This window comes from Selaginella moellendorffii, unplaced genomic scaffold, assembly GCF_000143415.4.
Source record: "Selaginella moellendorffii unplaced genomic scaffold, v1.0 SELMOscaffold_120, whole genome shotgun sequence".
Classification (NCBI taxonomy): Eukaryota; Viridiplantae; Streptophyta; class Lycopodiopsida; order Selaginellales; family Selaginellaceae; genus Selaginella; species Selaginella moellendorffii.
In genome coordinates this window covers 402,417-415,185 of record NW_003314381.1, presented here as the reverse complement: position 1 = coordinate 415,185, position 12,769 = coordinate 402,417, and positions in this window count along the sequence as shown.

Here is a 12,769-nt window from a genome sequence, read left to right as displayed (position 1 = left end):
ATACCACCAAAAAGAAAAGGGGGAAATATATGAAAGCAAGAGGGTTGGGTGGTGGTGTGTGTGCATGTGTACGTGGGGACTACCAGCCAATGTCTGTGGCTAACCAATTTGGTTGTGGAAAGGACGCCTGGGCCTCTAGTGGGTGGAAGCAGATCAAATTCACATATTCTTCTTTGTATTGTGTGGGTATACATATGTGATGTTGGCTGGCAGGCTTGCTGGCTGGCTGGAATTCTTACACCATTTGAAACTTTGTGAAAAAAAAAGAAGTTCTCTCCCAGAATTTTGCACACGAACAGCAACAGAGGTTCAGAAAGGGTCTCTGGGCGCACAACAACAACTTTACCAACACCAGACAGAGCCGAGCTATCTTTCAGATCGGTGGACAGTGGAACAGTTCTGTACTTTGGGCTGCTCCAAGTGTTGAGTGATGTATTTTTCTCCTTTTCTGATTTCATATATTTGGTGAAATATATGATATATAACAAAATGATGGGATCAGATTGGACCCAGAGTGGTGGTGGCATTTGCAATCGTAATGCATGCACATGGGGTGGTGTGGTATCACACAAACAAATCCAGAATAACACCCAATTGTTAGGATATTCTTTATGTGGATGCAAGGATGTTTCGTTTCTTCGGGTCTACACAATGACGATGTGCATACACGTTTAATGCTTGGTTTTCGACTCAACGTGTGGTTTATCAAGGGGGTGGAAGACTGGCTTTAAAACCGCGTGAAAAGAGAGCTTCGTCGCGTAAACAATGCGAGCTTGACTTGTGCAACTTAACCTGTCCCACAATAACACCTGAAGGACAATCTTAATCCAGACTCCAATCTGATCCTTACAGTGCCTAGCAAGCAAAAGTGACAAACCACAAGATAGAAAAGAAGGGAAAGAAAATAAAGCAAAGCAACAACAGAAAGCAGTGGCAGCAGCCAGCCACAGAGCACTGTCAAGCACTACATGTGTTTTGTGTAGGGCCTGATTATAAGAATATTATGGGAAATCACAGCAGCAAACCAACAAACTTTTCAAACATTCTGATATAGCCTAGTTGCTGAACATTCTTGCTGGTTTACCTAGTCAAATGAGAAGGATCAAGGCATGAGATCCTTTTCCTCTTCCCTCTTGTTTCATTTTCACTTCTTTTGTGTGTTTTTTTCTGGTTGGATCTGGCCCAGTGCATGTGAATGAGGGAGATGGGGGGCAGCTAGGCTGGTGGGAGATGGTGGTGGTGATGGTGGTGGTGGTGGTGGCCACACCACACCCCACACACACATGTATCAGAGCATAGCAGCAGGAACCGACGCAGATGCCTCCCTACCTAATGACTTTGTTTATCTTCCATTTTTCCCCCTCTCCCTCCTTTTTTCCTCCTCCCTCCCTGACATTTGCATGCCTGAAAAATGTTCAGTTCTTCAACCCACTTTAGTTGTTGCTCCTGGTGCAGCTGCAGTGCTGCTGCTGCTCGTCGGAGACGGATGCTTGGGCCGGGGTTCTTGTTGTTATTGTTCAGAGGCCATTTTGTGGGGTGACGTCAGTCAACCACATCTCGATCAATTCTCAGGTGTCCGAGCAGACGCGTTGGCCAACCGCACCAACAAAAGAAAAATACAGTCTACTTTTTTTTTTCTGTGGTGCATGTGTACTGTGTTGATATGGCACACCAAGTCCTGGCCTGAGTATCACGAGATTTTTTAAAGTATTGGGTGGAATTGTCTATGATGTGTATGGTAGGAGGCAGCAGGAGCAGGAAATTTTTGGATATGTTATAATACTTGAGTCGAGACTTTTGCCACTCTTGTTTCAGAGGCTTGCATCCGGTAAGGTTGAATCTGAGCGGGCATATGCTCCTTGAGAATTGATCATCCACAAACATGATTCTGGCGACTGCGCCCTGTTGCGGGCCTGTCGCTTTTATGATTGTAAGTAAGTTTCTTCTAGAAAGTGCTTCCAGATCTGAAGTTCTTGCTGGGAATCGCATCGGTCCTTGACAAAAACAGCCTTCTCAGTCGCAGCAAACCGGCATTAATCTTTCTTATTTTCCACGGGGAATCTACACTGTATTTGACGACGTCATCCGGGCGGGGACTATCAACTTTCATCTGAGAGCAGTGCCTGGAAGGTATGTTTAAATGGTTGACATCTCAGGATAGATACATCTCCTTTTCTTGAGTTGTGTACAACGAGTGCAAGCACACCTCACATTCAAAGGTGGTTGGATGATTGATAGGCAGATGCCAGGCCAACAGCAAAGCGATCAACTCTTGCATTAAATTTTTAATGTGTAAATCGCCAAAAAAACTTATATCAGAAGGCTGCTGCCAACTCCCCCATGTTACATTCGGTTTGCAAGTTAGCCTCACCCACGCAACCACGCACAAAAATTGGGGGAGCACAAATGGAGCTATCCGCCCATCCACCTGTTTCCTCGCTTTTGTTAATGGGAAAACCTTTTCCAGCTTCGAGAGCAGCACGCAAAAAAAAAAAAAAAAAAGAACAAAAGAACAAAAGAAAAAAAAACCAAGAACAACTCAGTTGTTTGTGTCTAGATGCGTGTCAGAACGACCATTTTGCTACAGTAGAACACCTGTAATAATTTGGCCCAGCACTAGGAAGGCCTCTTTTTCTTTTGGCATGCTCTGCTATTGGGCTGGGCTGTGCGAGCAAGGAGATTTTATGGAGATGGGGACCACTTTGTTTTGCACCTGGGAAAGGAGATGAAGGGAAATGCATGCAACAGGAACACCATCTCTCTGAAGTTTGTGTAAGGAAGGTGCAACTCTGAACCTGAACCTGAAGCTGAATCTGAACCTGAACCGGATTCGCTCAAGATAGTACTTTTGCAAAGTGGTGGGCTATGAATTACAAAGTACATGAATTACCAAGGAATGTTCATGAAAGGGTGGTCACCTCTTTTGGGCGGCTGTACTATACTCCCCACTTGTACTACACATACGTACATGCATAATTCAGCTGCTTCTTCTTGGACGTTAAAACATCGTTTTCTCGAGGGAGGCAATTCAAATGCAGATCAGTTGACTTTGCGGTAATAAAAATCTCAAACCGCGAGCAAAATAATTCCAGCCAACCACCAAGAGCGGAAAACGGAGGGAGGGAAAATAAATAAATAACTGGCCATGCGCATCACGTGCACGTAGTCAATCAAATTTTGTAAATCCTCAGAGCTTTTTTTTTCTGTCAATTTTCTTTTGATCGAATATAGTTGTTTTCTCCTGCTGGCTGTTGCTGACGAAGGCTTGCTGTGTCATGGGCAATCGTCACGCTCGCCTTTCCAGGTGTGCACATTACTATTGTTGATATGAACGTATCTCTCAATCAACGCGTGATGCCTCCCCCAAGTTAAAGTTTCCATAATCATATATTCAGAGTAACATTCCACCAGGGAGACGTAACTTTCGAGACAAAAGCCATAGCCGGATCACAAATGAGTTTTAAAATGTTAGACACTTGCCTCTTTCACCAGCCACTGGAGAGAGTTGTCAACAACGTTATTTCTTAAAACCACCAAGCAAAAAGGGTTATACACACTATCTTTGAGACGAATGTACCTTATAAGCAGATGACAAAAGCAGCCACAGTGAGGGCTAGCATCATTCCAGGCTCCACTCGAGCATGCGGAGCGGAGACCTGAAATCTTTCCATTTCTTTGCATGCAGACGACCGCTCCGAAAGCCGTGTCGGGAAAAGAAGGAAAAACGAAATGCCTCGGCCTTAAACAAACCAAGGCTTGGAACTTGTACGAGGTAGAAGGACTAAGCTCTTGTTTTTTTCCTTCCTTTTCTACTAACCATGTCTGCAAGATAGCTTCGTGAGGAAAACAAGAACAGACATGGAGAGTTGCGTGAGCATTTTGGAACCGGGAGTGAGAAAGCTGGTCAAATTTTGCCAGTGGTACCGAGTTAATTATTTCGAATCAAACGGCGCCGCAATAAAAACTCTAAATGAATAAAACTATTGCTCCCAGTGCGCAAGAAAAGGTGTTCCATTTGTTTCATCATTTGAGAACCTAGGCAGCTCCTGATTCCCTGTTAGGAATATGGCTCGTTTGATTGGACTCATAATTAAGAGTATGTAAGCTTGCTCATCTGGCAACTCATGTTCTAAACAATCCCAAGTGGATTCTCGTGTTTGAGCACAAGAGTTGGGTGGTATGTTATACACATTAATTTGTTTAATGGTTTTCTAACAGTAGTTTCAAAACTTTAGTTTCTTGGAAGGGCTTATCCAAGCTTCTCCACATCAGCCCGAGCTACTCGAATCATCACATTCCAAACTCCTCATTGTGTTGTGGAAACAATGAAACTGTCAACCAAAATTAAACGATGTTGGATCCTTTTCTTTTCATTTCTTTTCCCCTTAGCAAATTAAGAATTTTTTTGTGGTTTAGAGTTTAAAAGAAGTTAAAGAATCAACGTCGAGGCTGGCCTGTTGTGGTGCAAGGTGGTGAGTCGAGGCGTAGAAAGGAGAAGTGAGGAGAGATTGAAAGAGAATCGTCAGCAATGGGAGAATCAGAGAGGAAACAGAAGAAGAAGAAGAAGCCCAAGAAATCCTCAAAGGAAGGACATCGGTCGGCAGCAAACGATGTAGAGAAAACTGTGGTCGAGGGTGACCACGCTGAGGCTCCGGAGAAAGTTATCGCAGAGATAACAGACGAGGTAAGAGTCGCGTGGTGTTATTCTTGCGGAGGAGGAGGAACCAGAAATGTTATCCTGGCTCTATGAGGAAATCAAGGATTGAAACGAGTTCTTCCACAAACTATTGCCATCAAGTGCATTACAAATCTTGCAAGCACTTAAATTTACACCACGTTACTATCTGGAAGATTATCAATAACGCTTCCAATCCTACTTGTTTCAAAATCTTTAGCCACGGCCCCTTGTCTCGGAGGCATGGCAGCGGCACAAGAAAATCGTGCAGCGATTGAACCGAGAGGAGGCCTTAATGCAGCTCTGCGATCCGTCGCGCTTGACTAAGCTCGAACTTCCGAGCATCTCAAGCACCAAGTTCTCTCCACCGCGATCCTTCACTTATGTTGGCCGTCCACAGCTCCGGTCACTACTCGAAGAAATTGAAGACAAAAATAAACCTTATATCCAATTCCGAGGCCATCCGGGTAGGGGCAAGTCGTATGTTTTGGCAGCCCTGGCGAGCTATCTCCACACTTACGAGCAAGAAGGCGGGGTGGTCGTTTATATCATTTTGTCACGGCTGGTTTGGACGGAGGCGAAGCTGGCATATGTTTTACAAGCTTTGCTTCTGGGTTTTGCTCGACACTGGGAAAAGCAATGGCTTGTGACAGCATCCAAAAGCTCCAAGTGCTGGCTATCCGGCTATAACTTCAAAGACGTCGACATCAACGATCTGCCGCTGCATGCTCTGCAGGTATTGAAGCCCCGATCAAAACGCCAGAGTGGCCATGGTGCTGTCCTGGCCATATTCAAATATCTTGGTACTGTCCCCGTTTTTGGATTGATTTCTATGGTTCTGTGTCTAGGCCCTATTTTACACTGGTTTGGTTTCATACCACGATGCCTGGCCGAGTTTGTTCACAAAGGTGATGCACTTGAGGAAGTGGTTTACAGAAGAAACTAGCGGATTTTCAATTATTTTGTGGAGCACATAACTATGGATTGTTGAGAAAGTTTTGGGCTTGAGTTTGGAGGAGATTGGAAATCTAGAGCTCCCTCCTGACATCTTCTCCGAATGGACCTTTGGCAACAAGCCAATCGTCTCAGTGCTGAGAATTGCCTACGGATCGTGATGGCCGAAAAGTAGAGCCAAGTGGCCCGTGAGAAAAACATAAAGGAGTTCAAGAAGCAATTGGTGACAAGCAGAAGACTTATTTCGGATCATCAGCCAAACTCGTTCCCCAATGCTTGGCTGGCGGAAGGCCTTGTTGGAGAGTACATTCGTCTGAAGTGCAAAGACGAGAAAAAACAAAGCAAGGATTCTAGAATGCCAGCCGTTGCTAGTTGTACGCCTTAGGCATTGCCAAGCTCTAAGAAAGTGGAAGAGACAAAGCTAAACTAGCTAAAAGTCACGATGGTCAACTTGGACCACTCAAGTTGGGCTTGCAACACTTGCCTGGAGTTGACGTTGGTAAGTTTAAATTTCTGGAGGAGATTTTCAATGTACTTCTTTTGAGACATTTCGATTGTTCCCTTCCTCCTGTCTCTGAAGATCTGGATGCTGAGATAGCACTCCCAAGGTCCACCATCTTGAATCTCGAGCTGAGATCTTTCTTGAGTTGTTGAATCAGCTTCTTGCTTTTGCTGAGGAGCAAGCAATCATTCACATACAGAGCCAGTAGCACTAAGAGAGCTCCCACACGCTTGATGTACACGTTACTGTCTGCAGAGAGACTCTTGAAGCCAAGGGCAAGAAGAAACAAGTTCATCTTTGCGTACCAGGCACAAGGTGATTGCTTCAGGCCATAAAGTGCCTTCTTTAGCTTGCATACCAAGTGCTCTTGTCCTTTGACAATGAATCCGGCTGGTTGCTGTCGATGCTGTGGCAGGAACCAGACTATGTATTGCTGTAGAATTACCAAGTACAGGTGCCAGATTTGAATTTAGCTGCTCCAAACTCAAAGGCTGCATGACAAGATTAGAACCTTGCATCTTCCAGGTATTCTGGCCTGTTCAAATTGAGATGCCAAGTTGACAGCTGCATCCAAATCGGCTGGCTCATTACAGTGCACATAGAAGGCTGCATTCTCATGTAAGCCTTGCCAAAAATATCGAACCTGATCATTTGTTGTTGGAGTTGGTTTTCTCTTGGCTAAAAGTCTTTGAAAACACATCACATGACGCTGTATCATTTCTCCAGGCTGCAAGGCAATTGTACTCAGCTCGTCGCTCACTCTTTGATGAAATACTGCAGGTTGAAATGCATTTAAAAATGCATTCTTCAAGGTGTCCCAGTCTGCAAAAGCTGCTGCTGCGGCATACCATTCTGTAGCTACATCTTTCAATGTTGCAGGAAAAAACCTTTGCCTTAGATTCTACTCATTATTTGCCATGCTAACATTTTCGAACGTTGTAATCCTCATCAGGATCACTGAACGTGGTGTATGATGGATATTTCATCCGGCTTGTAACTGCTGGTGGTGTTATTGTTGCCATCACGATAACTGATTGCTGCTGTTGGTGTAGTGGCGAACTTTGATAAGGTCCCCACTCTTCCTCTTCATCTGCTGCAACTTTTGTGGTGTTTTTTCTGAAGAAAACGCTAAATCGTTTTGCTGGCGCTTCTTAAATCTTGCTTCTCTGCCTTTTTTCTATTTTTCTGATTTCTCCCTTCTAAGAATATCTTCTACAGTTTTTTCTATTTGTTCTTGTTGCCGTCTCTGGCCATGCATGCACAAGCTACCACTCCAGGGCTGAAGTTTGGCCTTCCACGCCCAGCTTCAATGCTCATGAATGCAGCTCTCAGTTGACGCACCAAACATGACAACTAGAACCTTGGACTCATACTTCAAGAGCTACGTAGGAACAAAAGCTCTTATTCCTTTAACAATTCAACCAAGACTTCAGCTAGCATGTTAATCCACTCTTGCCCACAGTGTGGGTATATTGTACTCACTTGCTACTCACCAGATAACCTTGTTTGTTTTGCATGTCGCCGCACTTGAATATGCCATGTCACCGCATCAGCTTTACACTGTGCTCCATTATTCTGCCTTTCCGACTCATGCCAAGCTCCATTTGTCATTCTCCTCTCTTCCCCTAACTTTTCTTAACTTCCTCCCACCTTGCACAGATTCTTTTGGAATATTCAGATATTCCTTTAAAATCTCAACTTCTATTATTTTCTTCTCATAAAGCTCTTAACTGCAAAAAATTAGAAAAAAGAGACAATTTCTGCCATTGATAGTTGCTCAGTGTAGACTTCCTCCTCTAAATCATCATTCAAAGAATGCCATAGTCACGTCCATGTGCTCAACCTCTATGTTTTTATGAATTGCTAAGTTGTAGAGAAGTCAAATTGATGCAAGCTTCACCACTAGTGAAAAAGTCTCATAGAAATCAACTCCTTCAACTTGTGAGAATCCTTTTGCCACAAATCTGACTTTGTAGCATGTATTTGCAAGAGGAACTTGGTTTTGATCACTTTCCTATTAAGTGGCAGCTCCACAAGGTCCCAAGTCTGGTTTTGCATCAACGAGTTGTACTCAACTTGATAATCAGGTCTGGAAAGAGCTTCTTCCATGGTCTTCAAAACAAGTGCATCTTGGTCATGGCTAAAGAGAAGTAGAAGCTGGGACTCATTATGTGCCACTTCTTCCTCCATGCTAGAGTTGACAAAATAAGAAATTAGATCATAGAAGGTCTCAGGAATTAGCAATGTCACTGATATGTCTCTAGTAGTCTTGGCTTCTTATAGAGAATCCCACTTAGCTATTTGTAAATTCAGCTCCCTATATTCACATCCAGCCTTTGTGAGTGTGTGCTCATGGCCAGAACATCTCAACTGTCCTCACTAATTTCAGCCCTAGTCTTGCTAACAGCATGCTCACGGCCTTGGTCCTACTACAGCTTTGCCTCCTAATAGGTTTGCTGTCCTAACACTCTAGGGCCATCCACACCATCCTTGTTGCCACTTGGTTGCCATATCATCTAAGGTTTTTAGGCTAATTAGATTGTGTGTGCCCTAATTAAGGACTTTCATGCTTATGTATAAAACTATATTACACTGCTCGCTAGTCAAATGACTTGTTATGCAAAATTGGCAAGTTGAGGGGACAAAGGCTTTAGTTAAAGGTGCTGATTTAAAAAAGGGTGGCCTATAAAGTTGCATGATCACAAGTTAGAAAAAACTATGGCAATGTGCATATGTCCTAAACTCATCAAAGATAATGTCTTTACTCATAATCATTTTTTGAATTTCTAAATTGAAGAGCTTGTAGCTCTTCATTGTGTTTGTGTATCCAACAAGAACACACACTTTTAACTTGTGCTTGCAAGTTTATCCCATACTAAACCTCATTTGGTGTCTTCTTTGACACTGTTGAGGTAAGCTAGTAGATATATAAGTGTAACTAACTAAAGAGAACGACTTGAGAGACAGTACATAGGGTTCAAATATAGAGGGAAAGGGCCCATGAACAAGAGTGCACCCCCTTTTCCAATCGGTTAAGGGTCTTGGGATAGTTGGAGTTAAGCGTCCTTAGGTTTGAATAGTACTGGGTTGGGTGACCTTCCGGGAAGTCTAAACTCAGGAGCTTACATTTGGTATCTGAGTGGTCTCAGGTCTGACTCTGTTGGTTGGTTAAGGGAATCACACCACATGTTGATTGACATCTGGCTGGTCTAATTTGCTCCCACTGGGCTCGACTAGGGTGTCAAGAGAGCGGGGCTCTTGGGAGAGTTGCGGCTCTCAGCTTCCGTTCACGAGGGCGTGAACTTGCAGGGAAGCGTGGTGGATTGTAAGAAACCAAAGAGAACGACTTGAAAGACGGTCCATAGGGTTCAAATATAGAGGGAAAGGGCCTATGAACAAGAGTGCACCCCCTTTTCCAATCGGTTAAGGGTCTTGGGATAGTTGGAGTTAAGCGTCCTTGGGTTTAAGACGGTCCATAGGGTTCAAATATAGAGGGAAAGGGCCTATGAACAAGAGTGCACCTCCTTTTCCAATCGGTTAAGGGTCTTGGGATAGTTGGAGTTAAGCGTCTTTGGGTTTAAATAGTACTGGGCTGGGTGACCTCCCAGAAAGTCTAAACTCAGAAGTTTACAATAAGTAAGTTACTATGGTAATAGTAAAAAGTTTGCGGCAAACTTGAGTCTTGTAAGAGAGCTCTTATTGCATCATGGAGTGTCTTCTTTGATACACTATTCTGCTATTGTGGATATAGGATGGAGAACTACCTTTGGATTCTTATTGAATCATAAGACTTAGCAAATTCTAGTGAAGTGGACTCACTCCTAAAGGCCTTGAATTTCTTTCTAGTTTTTGGGTTTTGAAGTATTGGAACTTCTGAAAGACTTGATAATGTGTGAGAAGTTGTAGTGTATGTAATCATGGGATGAAATTTGGATATATTGTCATCATAAATCTTTGGAACTTTAAGGGATAAATGGGAATAAAAATAGCCATTAAGAGCTTTCTCATCAAATAATTGCTCTTTTTCCAGTTGGCTTTAAGGGGAGAGAAATAGGATGTGTTACATGTGGCATAAGGGGTTTAATTCCCATTGATATTTAAAAATATAATATACCCTTGAGTAAAATATATTTCTACTCTTAAATTTGAAATTATATGTATTAGGCATTCATGCATATGTCCTTCCTCTTATGTGAAACATCCACAAACAAAGGTATCCACTATAAGACTCTAGTACAGATGGATAATTAATTGTCAATGAAGGTGACAAAAAACAACTTGTTAAAATCTCCTTAACATAAGTAATAGCAACCTTCACCATCTCTTTTGCATGGAGTTCCTGTCTATGCCATATTTGGAAATCCACTACTTTCCTTGGTCCTACAAAAAAAGCTCACTCTAGCTATATCACTTTAGCATTCAGATGATACAACACACAATTGCAGTGCTTATTGAGCCTGCAATCATGCATATCTACTTCTTGAAAATAATGTCCAAATCACAATCTACTATTTTCCCACTGAAAATAGTGTCTTATTTACCCTAAGAACATAGTAAACATTGTGTACACTCAAGCTTCCATCAGGGTAGATTGTGATGTCAACCGTGCTAACTCCTTCTACCTTGTGTGAGTAATCATCCCCTAGAAAAATCCTTTTGTTTCCTAGAACTGATCTAAGTGATGTAAAGAGGTGTATCATGTTTGCCCCTAAATCAAGCCATATGACCTCTGCCTCGTCCTGGAAGCTAGTGGCCAGGTGCTTGTGGCCATGAAGAAGTTGCCCTTGCCTTCCCAGTCATCCTCCTTTGCCATGCTAGCAAAGTTGGCAGACTTTCTCCTACCGGCCACTCTCTATACCTCGGCTTTTCTTGCCTCCTTTGCTCTCTTGGCTTCCTCATCTGTGCATGTCCTGGCTTTGCAAATGTTGCATAGATTGTTCTTTTTCTTCTTCTTGAACTTCTTACTGCTCTCGCCTTAGTCATGTCTTGGTCCTAATCTGTCCCACACTATAATTGATTGTTTCCCCTTCCAAGCAAAGAGTGCTAACTCTTTCTCCTTTGAGCTTGCTTGCCTAGACTTGAGAAAGCCCTCCAACGCAGTGAGATATACTATGACTTCTATAAAAGTGTTGCTGGAACTTGATGTGACATTGCCAGCTGCATCGATCCATTCAATCCCTGGAAAAAGGTTGTGAGCATCTCATCATCATCAAACTCCTTCATCTGGATTGCATCGATCTATCCACAAGCGCACTGGCAAAATGACTCACTGATTCTGCCTCGCTCTACTTACAGCTGTTGAGCTGGAGTTTGAGATCCAGCAATCTTGCTTTCCTGGTCGTGCCAAGGATCAAGCATACAGCATCTCAATTCTCTTTCGCCATTCTGTTGATATCCAAATAGCTTCAGTACCTTGTCCTAGAACCCCCAACACCTTGCTATTCTTCACCTCTCACTCCTTTTTCTGATTTGCATCATCGTCTCCTGGCTTGAGATCGCTCTAGATCACTCCCCAAAGATCCTTTTTCAAGACTTTCCATGACTGGAAATCCTTTCCATCAAACACTTCCAAGGACAAGGTGGGCAATAAGTGAGAACTAACCTATCTCTAATACCATGCAAAGACAAGAAAAAACAAAGCAAACTGACGGGCTATATCAAAAAAGTGGAAGAGACAAAGCTCCTGAATATGCCTTACATGGAGATTTGATACTTTCTAAATTTACAAGGCTTGGAATGTGTAGCATTGGAGGAGGTGTCAATTGACCTTTTGAGAAAGGGAGTGTGCTTCGTCATTGCAAGTAGTGGTGATCATCATTATGACTGCCAACAAGAAATCCCTTGACATCCAGATAAGCGTTTTAAGTTGGAATGTGAAGAAGTCATGGATTCATAGAACTTGTGGAAGGGAGTGACGATGAAGAAATGGTCCCATTCATCCTGTACCACAAGGAGTTGTCAACGTCTGCAAATGTCTTCAATGTCATATATTCATTTCCCAGGTTGGCTCCTTCAGTGTTGGTGACAACGTAAAGGCAAGGCCGGGTCTCATCAATCACATCCCAGGTGGCTCGACTGGCTGAACTTGCTTCAATGGCATATCCTGCAACTATCTGATTGCAAGGAACATCAACCTGAGTGTTTAGCCTTCATTGACACATCTGTTATTCCTGAGTCTTTTGTCTGATGCATTACTGGATAATCCATCAGATTGCTAGAAATTATCTTCTCTATAAGCTTGTCTTTGTTCACTTGCTTCCTTGCAACTCGTTGTCTCAGTGCGCATGGAGTTTGGAACAGTTTCGTTCGATGGCAACTATAATATGAGAAGATTTAAAATTTAATAATAAATTTTGTTATTATTTTTCTTACCAGTACAATTGGGAAGGCTTCCGAGTAACGAGTGTATCAATGAAGGCTAGACAATTATCAATGTTCTTCTATGTCAGATGTTACGTGAAGTTTCGACTCCTTGTGGTACAGGATGGACGGGACCATTCTTTTGTATGAATCCATGACTTTCTTCACATTCCAACCTGAAAGACTCATCAGCACGGGGTGGAAGCCAAGGGATTCAACACTAATTGCAGTGACTCGGCCAACTGATAACTCCGATGCTACCCCTTCCAAGCCTTTCT